We start from the raw sequence: 14,078 nt of genomic DNA, 5'->3' as shown, positions 1-14,078 counted from the left end.
CAATGACCAACATTTTCACATATTACTGCATGCAGATAGAAAAGCAGAGAGGGGAAAAAGAAAGAGAAATGAAATAGAAACTGACCCTCACTGATAGCTGGTAAACACATTCCAATATAGAGAGCTACCTTGAGAATAATAAATGCAGCGGTACTGAGGCAAAGAGAGCTTTGGGTATGAGAACGAATAAAGAAACTGATTTAGGTACAAAATCAAAATCAATAAATGAAATTTCATGCCGATATTTTAAGAGAAAGTCGTGCTATTTTGAGAGTATTTGATGCACATATTCTCCAGTCAATTTATTTTTTCTGAGGGCCAATTAGATCACAACTGAAAGTATGACAGTGTTTGTTCACCTCCTCCCAACAAACTCCCGCCTCTGTCCCAATAGCTGCATCATTTAATGCTGCCATCAAGACTAGCAGGGGCCTGCCCATCTAAAAAGGCAGGTGCCCAATTTTGAACTTGACAAATGAGGGTGGCGCTGAATTGTGCCTGCTAGCTAGTACTGGTAGATGCCGATTATCCTTTTCCTTGGGCCTTAGGCTTTTCCTGCCATGCAGTGGGGCCCGGAGATAGGAATAGGAGTGCTCATACCCATGTCGAAGTACGCAGATAGGCAGTTCGCTCCTTTCGTTCGCATCCATCCAGTGACCTGGAGCACCGCATGGAGATATCCTGCTTACTGAGAAGCCTGCACCTGAGAGTAATCCTATATGAGAGTGATCCCCCAAGCTCTCTCCAAATTGATTTTATTTCAAGGCAGTACAGTGGTGGATTTCATGGATTTCCGAGGCATGGGGTCATCTTTCAGGGGATTACACAGGTAGCTTCATGCTAACATTCCACCATGTCATGTTGTAACACCCGGATCATGAGAACCACACAGCGATAGCTCTACTCCCCCACGAATGCCCTCCAGTTGCAGTACCACCCCCCCGATCTCCTTGATAATCAGGCTTGTTCGAAGAACAAGGGGGTGCTTTGGTGTTGCGTGCTGATTCTTCCTTATTATTTTTTAACAAAATATGCTTTGTGAACATGTAAAGAAACGTGCTCACGTGTGACTACTGAAGAAGGAGGAACATAAAATGAAATCATGAATAGAGTAGTGAAACCTACTTTCACTAGCTGGAAAAGATCAAAGTAGTTAAGCAGCAAAACACGACAATATGGCCCTCATTCCAATGTTGGCGGGCGGCGGAGAATTCCCCCCTCCGAAATACCGCGCCGCGGTCAAAAGACCGCGGCGGGTATTACAAGTTTTCCCCTGGGCTGGCGGGCAGTTGCTGAAAAACCGCCCGCCAGCCCAGGGGAAAACGACCTTCCCACGAGGATGCCGGCTCGTAATCGAGCCGGCGGAGTGGGAAGGTGCGACGGGTGCAGTGGCACCCGTCGCGTATTTCAGTGTCTGCAAGGCAGACACTGAAATACTTTGCGGGGCCCTCTTACGGCTTTCCCGCCATGAACAGGATGGCGGTAGGGGGGGTCGGAATCCTCATGGCTCCGCAGCCATGGAGGATTCACACGAGCAGCGGAAAGTCGGCGGGAGACCGCTGACTTTCCGCTTCTGACCGCGGCTGAACCGCCGCGGTCAGAATGCTCGTTGGAGCACCGCCAGCCTGTTGGCGGTGCTCCCGTGGTCGGTGGCCCTGGCGGCCACCGGCCGCCAGGGTCATAATGACCCTCTATGTCTTCAGCAAACAATACCTTAATCTATGGAGGACATTCTACTGAAGCCCCCTTGGTGATTTTCCTCCGCGTGACTCTTCTTTCTTAACCATATAATTTCCTTCCCCAGCAATACATTAGTACGATCAATCATCATGAACTAATTTATTGTAATAATTGGTACACAGGCAAGCAATGATAACTTACTTTAATTAGATCTGTTTCGCCATAGTAAGCGGCAGCGTGCAGTAGGCTGCTTCCGTCAATGCACCTAGAGAAAGTGAAAAACAGAAGCCTGAGCAAAAAATGGCAAGCAAAGATGTTTAGTTTTGAATAGCTCGAATATGACCAGAGATAGTACACAAGAAGAACCCACAATAATACTATGGTCAGTACCCACCCATTTTTACATTGTGCCATTTTGAGTGATTCCATGGAGAATACATTCATAAATATTCAAATATATTCGGCTCCAAACAGCAGTTTGCAAGCAAATGTTCCTGACAGACAACAAACCTGCAAACAAGCGCAGCATGTATCCCAATTCTATGTACATAAGAACGTTGGAAGATTTTCTCTCTAGAGGGTGTAAGGGGTGGATATTGGCTCATCTAAAATTATTATTTCCCGTGATTTTCACACTAAAACTCGAAATATTTTGGTGGCACAAAGGGGAGGAAGGATCTTGTGTTCTTCTGCAACTGTATTAAGATCCTAGCCTTCAGCATCACTTCAGTTCATTGTAGCACTGGCAAGGAAGCTAACAGAGCCAATCACTTTGCCCTATGGTCACAGGTGTAATTCCTTAGTTCAAAAATGGGAGTGTGGGGGATCCTATTTTTATATAAAATACTCCATAACTCTTAGACATCCTTCAGAGGGTCTTGGGTAAGGGTTGGAAATGAAAAGCTGCAATTCCCCAAACACCATACATTAAAATAATTTTTCAGGCGTCAATGATGAAAGTTTCAGTTACATTTTAAAGTTTTATTTATCATAATTCTTGAATCTTTTTTTTAATTAGTCAATCAAGGTTTACAGAACATTGCAAAAGAGTATCCCGCGATCGATCACTACACTGGTTTTCTAAATCAGTAAGTTAAAACATTTTAGTCAAAAATATCAAAAGAGAACAAGCTTTTAAGAACAGGCTAGTCAGTGAAGCTATCAGTACCAATAAAGAATACTTTAACAGTCTGTCATGGACAATAGTCTATGTAGAAAAAAAAGTTGGTCTGAGTCTCACTGAGAGAATGAATCTGAATCAGTGACAGAGCTAAAAAATTGTGCAAGCAATGATTGCTGTCACTGCTGCTTCTATCACTAATGTCATTGATGCAGCGTTGCTATCTATTCGTTCCCTGGACATTTTTATACATGAATACAAAGTTAAACACTTTTTTACAAGGTTTCATCTCAGAATTTTAAACATCCAACCAGCAACAGGGGAGCTATGAGACAAGGTTGCTTCTCACGTAGAAAGAAACTTTTAAATAACAGTGCTACTAGAAAATACATTCAGAAATATTTCTAAATGTTCCCACTCGTCTTGGTATTTGAAAGAAAAGACACTCATGTAAATGTTTTGTACAAATACACTTAGATTATGCTTTTCCCATATGTCTCCGCACTAAAATCTTTTCATAAAAAAGCAAGTTTAAGATCAGTTTAGCAAGTTTTAGAATTCCAATGCAGGTCAGGCGGTTAGAAAGAATAAAATAATATAACTTCCTTTTTTAGCATAGGACGGTTGCATCATTGCAAATGATAGAAACATTTCTGCGGAATTAAAGTGTGTTAGATTTGGTAAATGTTAGCAGATCAAGCAAGTCAAGCAAATTTGGGTAATTCAAAGTTTAGTACAGGATGTCCATATTTAAATTCAGTTTTTGGCTAGGCTTAGATTTCACTCATACAGGTTTATTATTTAAATTGATTAGTTTTTTAGCAAAATCTCTAACAAGGATGATCGTGAGGACAAAATTCATCAACTAGATATGCAGCTGGATTCATCCCACTAAACACTTCCATTGTCCTGGTAGCTCCCTTGCCCTTCTCCCTAATTAGCACAATCTGTTGGACCTTTATTCCAAAAGATTTCCCAAACTACAGAGTTGATGCTCCTTACATACAGCTTTGGTGTGCCCTATGCTTGAGGAGATGCTCATTTTGTTTTCCCACCCTGAATTCTCAAAGGGTTAGGACTACTTGACCCCTTCCATGTTTAAGTTAAGTCTAATGAGTGATACGGGCCAAATGGCCCTCTTTCAAGTTCATGTTTTATGATGAATGAGTTGAGGGTAAATATTATGCAGATTGTTTCTGCATGATTTCAAACATTTTAATGAGTGTGGATGAAAGATTGATCATTATCACTTTCAGAGGAACTGTCATTAGTGGAACCTCAAACTTATTGCAAACTTCTTTTCAGCCTGAATGGCTGGGCACAAGATCGAGGATGGACACTGCCCACTAGACACATGTTTGTGGGGTGCAAGTATTGGAGTAATGGAACTCTAATCATTCACATCCTATTTCTGTGTTGAAAAACAAATGATCTTCATAAAGGATATAAAGTCTTCTAGCGATATGTCGCGAGAAAGGAACCAGTCTATCTGCTGGAATGAGAACCCATTCAGTGAGTCATAGTTGTCCATTTTTAGTCACGACTAGTTCAGATATTCTGTTCATGCAATGCTCTGGTGATTGCAATGAGAGATGGACATGAGACTTTGCAGTTTGGCCTTGGCAATAAAATGGGGGATACCAGAAAGCAATACATAATTTTCACACACATGTGTAGCAGGGAAAATGTCAAAGTTCCAAACATAAATGCACCCACATCTTTTTCCGGTGACCTTCTACAGGAAATAAAAAGGATTGTTGCTAGTAGCCGCTGTTTACCTGTTGATAAGGTATAGATGGAGATTTTGTGTTTTGAAAGGCACACAAAACTCAATCAGAGCAGACATAGGGGTAGGAGAAACAACAGCCTGTATGGCTCTAACGCCTTTAACCCAATTAAGGATCTCAGAAGTATGTTTTACTTGTATTGGTACCTCCTTATTTCAAATCCATTAAGGTTTTGTGTCTTGCTCGCATAAGCATGCATGAAAAACCAGGCATTTCAAACCATCCTAGAAAAGGGAATCAAGGTATGCTGAGACTGAACTTAATGTTGGCAGAGGGGTGATTTTTTCACTACTACAGAGAGTTTGACAGAAAACTGTATATCCCTTTGAACAGTTTGATATATTATTACCTTTCACTTTAAGAACAAGGAAAATAGGTAGGGTGAACACTATAAGGAGTGCAGAGAGTAAATCTATTGATGATGTTGGGCAGAGGTGCAGCCAGCATGACAGGAGGGGTTGAAAAAAAGACTCAAGTGCTCTTCAAGAGAACACTGCAGGGGCATCAGTTGGCAAATATGAAGGCACCTCGGGGGTGGGGAGGGATCAGACGGATGAGGAAACAAGACCACTGGTTCTGAAGGGGGCAACATGCCCTGTGCTTGGTCCTGAGGAGGGCAAGGCCACAGTCTCTCAGATGGGTGTCTTCCCCACTGGTTCTGGAGGGGGCAACAAGCCCTGTGCTTGGTCCTGGGGAGTTCAAGGCCGCAGTCTCTTGGGTGGGTGTCTTCCCCACTGGTTTGGGAGTGGGCAACATGCCCTGTGCTTGGTCCTGGGGAGTTCAAGGCCACAGTCACTCAGGTGGGTGTCTTCCCCACTGGTTCTGGAGGGGCCAACAAACCCTGTGCTTGGTCCTGGGGATTGCAGGCCACAGTCTCTCGGGTAGGTGTCTTCCCCACTGGTTCTGAAGGGGACAGACCGCAAAGCAGCCCATGGAGGCTGCTGGCGGTGACGGCTGCACTGTGGTGGTGGTGGTGGTAGTGGGAGGCTCCTGCTCAGCCCCTGCACCCTGCGATGGCTGCACTGTGTTGGTGGTAGAGGTAGTTGGAGGCCTATGCTCAGCCCCTGCACCCTACGATGGCTGCACTGTGGTGGTGGTGGTGGTGGTGGTAGTGGGAGGTCCCTGCTCAGCCCCTGAACCCTACGATGACTGCACTGTGGTGGTGGTGGTGGTAGTGGGACGCTCCTGCTCAGCGCCTGCTCCCTGCAATGGCTGCGCTGTGGTGGTGGTAGTGGCGGTGGTAGTAGTGGTAGGCTCCTGCTCATCCCCTGCATCCTGCGATGGCTGCACTGTGGTGGTGGTGGTAGTGGGAGGCTCCTGCTCAGCCCCTGCACTCATTGATGGCTGCACAACCACGGTTGGTGGTGGGGGCTCCGTGACAGCTGCTGGTGCAGGCTTCTTCCCCTTCTTGCTTGCTGGTTCAGGCTCCTTCCCCTTCTGCTGGCTGGGGCAGCCTCCTTCCCCTTTTAGCTGGCTGGTGCAGGTTCCTTCCCCTTTCTGCTGGCTGGTGCAGCCTCCTTCCCCTTTCTGCTGGCTGGTGCAGGCTCCTTCCCCTTTAGTATTTGTGGCATGTAATCCTTTCCACCATGAGTAGGTGTGGATGGAAGTGGGCCCATAGACTGTGTGGCTGAGGTGCTAGGCTGGGTTTTTGATACCCTGGCCATACGTGCAGGACGGAGGTAGGGGTAGGGAAGAGGTCAATGGTGGAAAGGAAAAGCTTTTTAGGGACATTGGGGTGGGAAGAGGAGAAGTAAGGAGTGGAGGATGAGAGAGTGGTTCTAGGAGGTGTTTGTCTGCTGGATTTGGGTGCAGGTGCATGGGCTGTATGCTGTTGTGAGGTGGATGGCTGTTGGGTGTCTGAGTGCTTGCGTTTGTGTACCTTAAGGGAGAGGGACAGACAAGGTGGGAGAGGACACAGGGGACGTGTGCATGGGTGTTGTTGAGGTGTCTGCTAGTGAGGTGTGTGTTCTGCTTGGTGTGGTGATGATGCAGGTAGTGGATGATGATGTAGTGCATGCAGGTGTGAGTGTGGACCTAACTGGGTGAGAGGTGGAGGAGGAGAAAGAGGGGGAGACAATAGAAATAGTGGATGGTGTTTGTGTGAGTGCCCGTGGGATGAAGTGTGGTGCTTGTGTTTGCCTGTGAAACTCTTGGGTGTTGCCCTGTGTGCATGCTCGCTTGTCTGTGTGCTTGGTATGGGTTGGGGTTGAGGAGAATGGGACTGGGACTGGGAAGTGGAAGTTGGAGTGGGGATGGTAGAAAAAGGAACAATGGCTGCCATCAGAGAGGAGGGGAAAGCCTGAATCGATCTCTGTTGGGCCACCAATCCAGTGTGAATGCCCTCCAGGAATGCATTAGATTGTTGCATCTGGGGTGCCAGCCCCTGGATGGCATTCACAATAGTTGACTGCCCTACAGAGATGGATCTCAGGAGGTCAATAGCCTCCTCATTCAGGGCAGCAGGGCTCACAGGGGCAGGGCCTGAGGTGCCCGGGGTGAAGGAGATGCCCACCCTCATGGGTGAGCAGACATGGGCAACTCACTGAGGGGCTGCTGGGAGGGCAGTGCTGGTACGGGGGTGGCGGCTGTACCTGTAGCTGGGGTGGTCACAGAGGTTTCCGCCACCACCAGGGAGCTCCCATCGGAGAAGGTATCAGAGTCTGTATTGTCCCCTCCAGTCTCCGCCGTGGTGCTCCCCTCGCCCCCCATCCCACTGGTGCCCTCAGCGTGATGGACTCTGACTCTTGTGTCCTGTGGGATGCAAATCCCTCCATCGCCGATGCCTCTGCTCCTCCGCCAGATGATTCTAATGCACATAAGGACAGAATAACAAAACAAGAAAGAGGGGGGAGAGGGACAAAGGATACCCTGGGTCAATGACTGCACCAACACCACTGTTGGCGTACACAGCACAGACACACACAGGGAGCAGGCCTACACACTATGCATTGCACTACCAGTGATATTGCTAGCCACCAAGGCATGAGGAGGGGCCCGCACCGCCAACTGCAGCACACCTGGGACCCAAGCAGCCCTGGCCAGTAGTTGATGATAACAAGCTTGTTAGCCATTATTTTCCCTTCAGACCACTAGCCACCAGAGGACCTACGCTGCTATGTCTGGCCTGAGCTAGGGGTATCCACTGACACACAACCACAACCCATATAGCACCCCACCAGGCATAAGCTGTAATGATAGCCACTGTACTCACCCCCTTGTGGCTGCTGAGTTGCCCTCAAGCGCCCATCCAGCTCTGGATAGGCCACTGCCAGTATCCAGGCCATCGGGGGTCAGGGTTCGACGGGCACCCCTTCCTCGTTGGGAGGCCATCTCCAGCTGGGCCTCCATGGTCTTCCGTGCCCAGCATCTCCGGTCCTCCCACCGTTTGCAACAGTGGGTGCTTCACCTGCCATAGACCCCCAGGGTTGGCACCTCCTTGACGATGGCACACCATATAACCTCTACCCTTCTTTTGATGGGTGCTGACCTGCAGAGGCAATACAGACAGGAGAACACCATCAGACAAACAGTCCAGCCTGTCACACACATGGCGCACCATACCCCTTTCCATCACCATTGGCACATACATAGCCCAGCTCACAACATGTACACCGCCAACAGACAATTCCCCCTTACACAATGCCTTCACACACATCTCCATGCATCCATGCCACATGCATCGTGCCCACAGTGTACTCACCTGTTGGTCAGGAGGCCCATACAGCACTCCGTACTGGAGTAGAACCCAATCCACCAGTCGCTCCAACTCCTCCGAAGTGAAGGCTTGGGCCCTTTCCCCGGTCACACGTGCCATGGTAGGTTCCAGCCACAGCAGCACATGCAGTGTAGGTCCTCTCCTATGAAAGGTCAGGTAACAAGTGAGGATTCAGATAGAAAATGGCAGTCACGTCCGCAGTGGTGCATACCGTCACTGCAGGCGTAGATCACCATTGGCCACTATAACCCAAAGGGCCCAATAATAACCCATGAGGAGTTGCACAGCGGTTCCCGACCGCTTCCCGCCACGGCGCACATCGTCAGCGGAATTACCTCACTTCCACCTGTCCCTCCACACAGTATAGGCAGATGCCATTTCAGGTGGTGAGCAGCCCTATGAATAGGAAATAGGCACATACTGGGCAAATCAAACTGACCCATTACATGTTAACAGAATGCAAACGATTGTTGTGACTCCATTGTTCAGTTTGTGACAGGCTCCTCACTCTTTTGTCCCTTAGATTCCTACCGTTGCGTATGAATAGGAAATGGAGACATACCCAGTGTACAGACCCCTGGTGGACTTGGTTACACTGGAGGACAGGCACATAATACTCACCTATAGACTGGACAGGGCCACAATCACAGAGCTGTGTGCCCATATGGAGCTTGACCTGATATCTGCTATCCGTCACCCCACTGGGATCCCCCCTCTTGTGCAAGTGCTATTAGTAATCCATTTCCTGGCAACTGGTTCTTTCAAAGTGACTTGTGCTTGGCAGCAGGAATGTCACAGCCAATGTTGTCAATAGTGCTGACAAGAGTATTGTCCGCCCTGATAAATCACATGTGCAGCTACATTGCATTCCCCCCAGTTTGAGGATTTGGCCACTGTGAAGGCTGAGTTTTATGCAATGGGACATATCCCCAATAGAATTGGGGCGATTGATGGAACACATATTGCCTTGTACCCCCCTGCCAGAATGAACAGGTGTTCAGGAATCGTAAGAGTTTCCACTCCATGAATGTGCGGATGGTGTGCTTGGCGGACCAGTACATCTCCCATGTCAATGCTAAGTATCTTGGGTCGGTGCATGATGCCTTTGTCCTAAGGAATAGCAGCATCCCAAAAGTGATGGCCCAACTAGAGAGGCACAGGGTGTGGCTTATAGCTGAGCCCTGGTTCCCACCCAGTATATGTTGGTGTATGGGTATGGTGTGCGTCAGATAGGATAGTGTGTGGCTAAATGTTGTCCCTCAATAATTACAGGTGACTCTGGTTACCCAAACCTATCATGGCTGCTGACCCCTGTGAGGAATGCCAGGACAAGGGCAGAAGAACGTTATAATGAGGCACATGGGCAAACCAGAAGGATAATTGAGAGAACCTTTGGCCTCCTGAATGCTAGGTTTCAGTGCCTCCACCTAACAAGTGGATCCCTGTGCTACTCACCCAAGAAGGTCTGCCATATAGGAGTGGCATGCTGCATGTTGCACAACCTGGCCCTCAGACGCTATGTCCCTTTTCTGCTGGAGAAGGAGACTGGAGATGCTCCTGTGGCAGCAGAGGACCCTGTGGACAGTGAGTATGAGGAAGCAGAGGATGAAGCTGAGGACAACAGAACATCTGTGATCCGTCAGTACTTCCAATGACACACAGGTAAGACAGTGTAACTTTACATTTCAATGACTTTGGTTGTATTCTGTGTGGCATTGGCATGCTGGTAATTCCCAATTCAATGCCCACTTACCCCCTTTAGATATTCATTTTGCAGATGTTGCTGATATGACAAATACTCCTGGTGTGATCACTACAGCCAGTTACAGGTCATTAATCTAGGCTCATTCTATGTACAGTTCATTTGCAATGGTTGTACCAATTTCAGACAATACACATTTGATATATATGACATACTCAAAATCGATTTTTGTCAAATGGTGTTTATTGAAGTGCTAACATATAGGGGGAAAGTGCAGTGGGATAGGGTGATGATGGAGGAAAGTCTAGGGTATTGTTCCAGTCTGTTTGTAGACCAGGTGCATTGTCCAAGGGGACATAGGAAGGGGAGCAATGGCAGTTCAAGGTAGACAGGGTGACTGAGTGGGACACAAAGGGGGCAATCAGGAGTCTCATTTCCTGGCAGGGGTCTTGGCAAGTGTCTCTGGCTTCTGTCTGGATCGCAGGGAACGTTTGGGGGGTGGTTCACCTTCTGCAGGGGGAGGGGTGCTGGTGGTCTGTGAGTCCTGTGGTGGGACCTCCTAGCCACTAGCGACAGTGGAAGAGGAAGGCTGTTGAGATGACTGGCTAGTGGCAGGGGCCAGCTGGTGTGAGACTGCCTCCCTCATAATGTTGGCCATGTCTGACAGCACCCCTGCTATTGAGATCAGGGTGTTTTTGATGGCCTGCAAGTCCTCCCTGATCCCCTGGTACTGTCCCTTCTGCAGCCTCCTGTTCTCCTGAATGTTGTCCGTGATCTGGCCCATTGTGTCCTGGGAATGTTGGTATGCTCCCGGGATCTCGTAGAGTGCCTCCTGGAGAGTCGGTTCCCGGCACCTGTCCTCCCCCTGCCACACAGCACTCCACGCAGTTTCCCTGTTGGCCTGTGCCTCTGTCCCCTGAACCGTGTGCCCACTGCCACTGACCCCAGGTCCCTGATTGTCTTGGGTATGAGGTGTGGCTTGGGGTCCCTGTACAGGTGGACACACTGCTGATTGACCTGTACTGGGGACAGAGGTGTGGGTACGCTGGGTGGGTGCTGTGGTGGTGTTTCCTGAAAGGGGAGGCTCTGTGGTGGTCTGTGACTGGGCTTGGGTAACCGGCTGTCCAGTGGTCCCTGATGGGCCAGGTAGATCATCCAGATCCTGAAGTCCAGAGTTACTGTCATCACTGTGGGCCTCTTCAGTTGGGGGACTGGATAGAGCTGGCACCTCCTCTCCGATGACATTGGCTGGGGTACCTGCGGGGATGTGAATGATGTGTTATGGTTGATGTGTATGACATATTGTACATCCCTGGCTTCCCCTCTATGGTTGGTTTTGCCCTGCCAGCTTTTTGTTAGTTCTCTATGCTGTACATGCTTTTTTGATGTGTGTCCATGCAGGGCTGTGAGGGGTGTCCATGCATTGGTACAGTATGCAGGGCTTGGCACTGGGATTAGTGAGATGTGATGGTGGAGTGTGTGGGATGCAGTGGAGTGATAGGAGTGAGGGTGAGGGTATGTGATGGCATGGAGGTAGGGGGGTGATAATATTAGAGATTTGACTTACCAGAGTTGAGTCCTCTTCCGACTCTGGCCAGGCCCTCAGGATTCAGAATTGCCAAGACTTGCTCCTTCCATGCTGTGAGTTGTAGGGGAGGTGGTGAGGGTCAACCGCCAGTCCTCTGTATAGCGAACTGGTGCCTTGCTGCTATAGAAAGTACCTTCCCCCGTAGGTCGTTCCACCTCTTCCTGATGTCGTCCCTTGTTCTGGGGTGCTGTCCCACGGCATTCACCCTGTCCACGATCCTCCACCATAGCTCCATCTTCCTAGCTATAGATATTTGCTGCTCCTGTGCTCCAAATAGCTGTGGCTCTACCCTGACAATTTCTTCCACCATGACCCTTAGCTCCTCCTCTGTGAAACGGGGGTATCTTTGTAGTGCCATGGGTGTTATGTGAGGTGTGTTGGTGAGGGTGTGTTGGGTAATGTTTTGGGGTGTGTGATGTGGAGTGCGTGAGTGGTCTATGAGTGTGAGTGGTGTGTGGCTCTAGTTGTCTCAGTGGTCTTGGTGTCTGACTTGCGGCAATGATTTGTAATCGTATAGGGTTGTGGGTACTGTAGGTGTGGTGTGTGTGTGGGTGTCAGGTGTGTCTTGTTTGAATTGTCCAATGTGGTGTTGTTTTGTTTGTGGGTGTCCATTGTGAGCGAAGCGGTATGTACCACCAATGGTTTAACACCGTTGAATGTCCGCCGTGCTGATTTGTGGGCCATAATGTGGTGGATGTTGTTCTGTTAGCATAACGGTGTGGGTTTTGATACCACCACTTTAGCACTGACCTTTGGTCTGGCGGATTTGTGTATGAGGCTGAATTCTGTCGGATTGGTGTGTGTGTGTCATAATATGGTGAACCGATATCTGCGGCGGCGGCAGTAAGTTGGCGGCCGTCAGTGTGGTGGTAAGCGGCATTTACTGCCAATGTCATGAGGGCCATAGTATTTTTTTCACCGCACAAATTTTGACTTAATTTGCCTACAACACCTGCCCCAGTGTTACAAATGGGGTTTCTGGTTGACTGTGGTATGCACCCAGACCAGGCAAGAACCACCACTCTAGTTAGGGTCAGCTAAGTAGACACAAAAGGATAACTTTTGCTCCCCCTCTGGTAGCTTGAAAGAGAACAGTCAGGTTTATCTAAAGAGGAAATGTGTAAACTATCTGTGCAACACACACACACAATAACACAATTAAAACACAAAAAATATTCTATGGAGGATAAGAAAAATAGAGAATATTTATCTGAGTAAAACTGTCATGACTCCATCTTGTGCCCTATGTGGTGTGATTTTTGCTCACCAGGCTCATGTCATCCTTCTCTTGTGGTGGATCCTTGCTCTGAGTACTCCAAGTCATCCTTCTCTTGATGCACCTTCCTGTCTCAAGCACTCCATGGCCCCCATCCCAGGAAGCTTGAACCATTGAACCATTGAACCTCCTCCTCTGTTACTAATCAAGTTTAGTCTGTTTTGCGCGATCATGTGTCTTTTAGGCCTTGTTACGCTATCTACTGTGACCCATTAAACTGCACCACCATGCACTTGTTGTTCTGTTATAATTGTTAATTGTTTTCAACCATTTGCCACTGCCACCTACAAGGTCTCATACCCATTGTATGTAACACATGATTAGCCCCAGTTTCATTTGAATATTCCACACTTCCACTTGGGACACTTGGCTTCTGGAACAATCTCTTTCTCCAGCATAAATACCCCCTCTGAATCTGCACCAGTGCTTCGCCCCATTCCAGTCCTGCACAAGCATCATCCTTGCATGCCCGGAACTTCCATCACTCTAGTCTTCCAAGCTTTCCTCACATTCTAGTGTCTTCTTTCATAATCTACGATTCTGCCTCCTCTTGAGCTTCTTGCACCGATGATTCCTGTCGTTTTCAAATTCCAGTTAAGGTTCTGGACAAAGCTAAGTACTTTTCACTTAGGTTAGTGTGCACTAATCAATAGTTTAGCAGATAACTCAAAGACTGATTCCTATGAAGGTGTGAGCATGTCTTTGGACATCAGCTATTGTTTGAGTATTAACCCCCAAAAGGCCCAGTGCTCCAGACTCTTTCATTGTAGTGCTCTGAACTTTATTGTACCCCATCTGAAAGCTTGCCGATGTGTTTCTTGACAAGTTGTATCTGTTATGTGGGAGAAACCTCTGCAGCTTGAAGTTGTATCCTAGTTTGAATCTTAACCTTGTATGTCCTGGAATGCCCAAAAACTCCACTTTATTCTTGAAGTGGATCCTGTTCTCTCTCATGCAATATTTGTGATGAAGTCTGTAAGTATACATATTGTGTAAACAATTGCTAAATCAGTCTGTTGAGAACCTATGGGTAATATTACCTCTTGTCATTTTTAGTGCTCCACACCAACATTAAAGATAACAAGGTCAGGGTAGTCCTGATCCTGCTAGACAGCGCACAAGACAGCAGAGCAGTTCCCTCAGTGGTGCACGTTCTTCTTTTCTTATTTTGTCCCATCACCCCTTCCTCTCTGGGGGTGGTTGTTGGAAC

This window comes from Pleurodeles waltl, chromosome 4_1 (genome assembly GCF_031143425.1).
Source record: "Pleurodeles waltl isolate 20211129_DDA chromosome 4_1, aPleWal1.hap1.20221129, whole genome shotgun sequence".
NCBI classification, from domain to species: Eukaryota; Metazoa; Chordata; class Amphibia; order Caudata; family Salamandridae; genus Pleurodeles; species Pleurodeles waltl.
The sequence above is the reverse complement of the archived record's forward strand: the minus strand, read 5'-3'. Positions refer to the sequence as shown.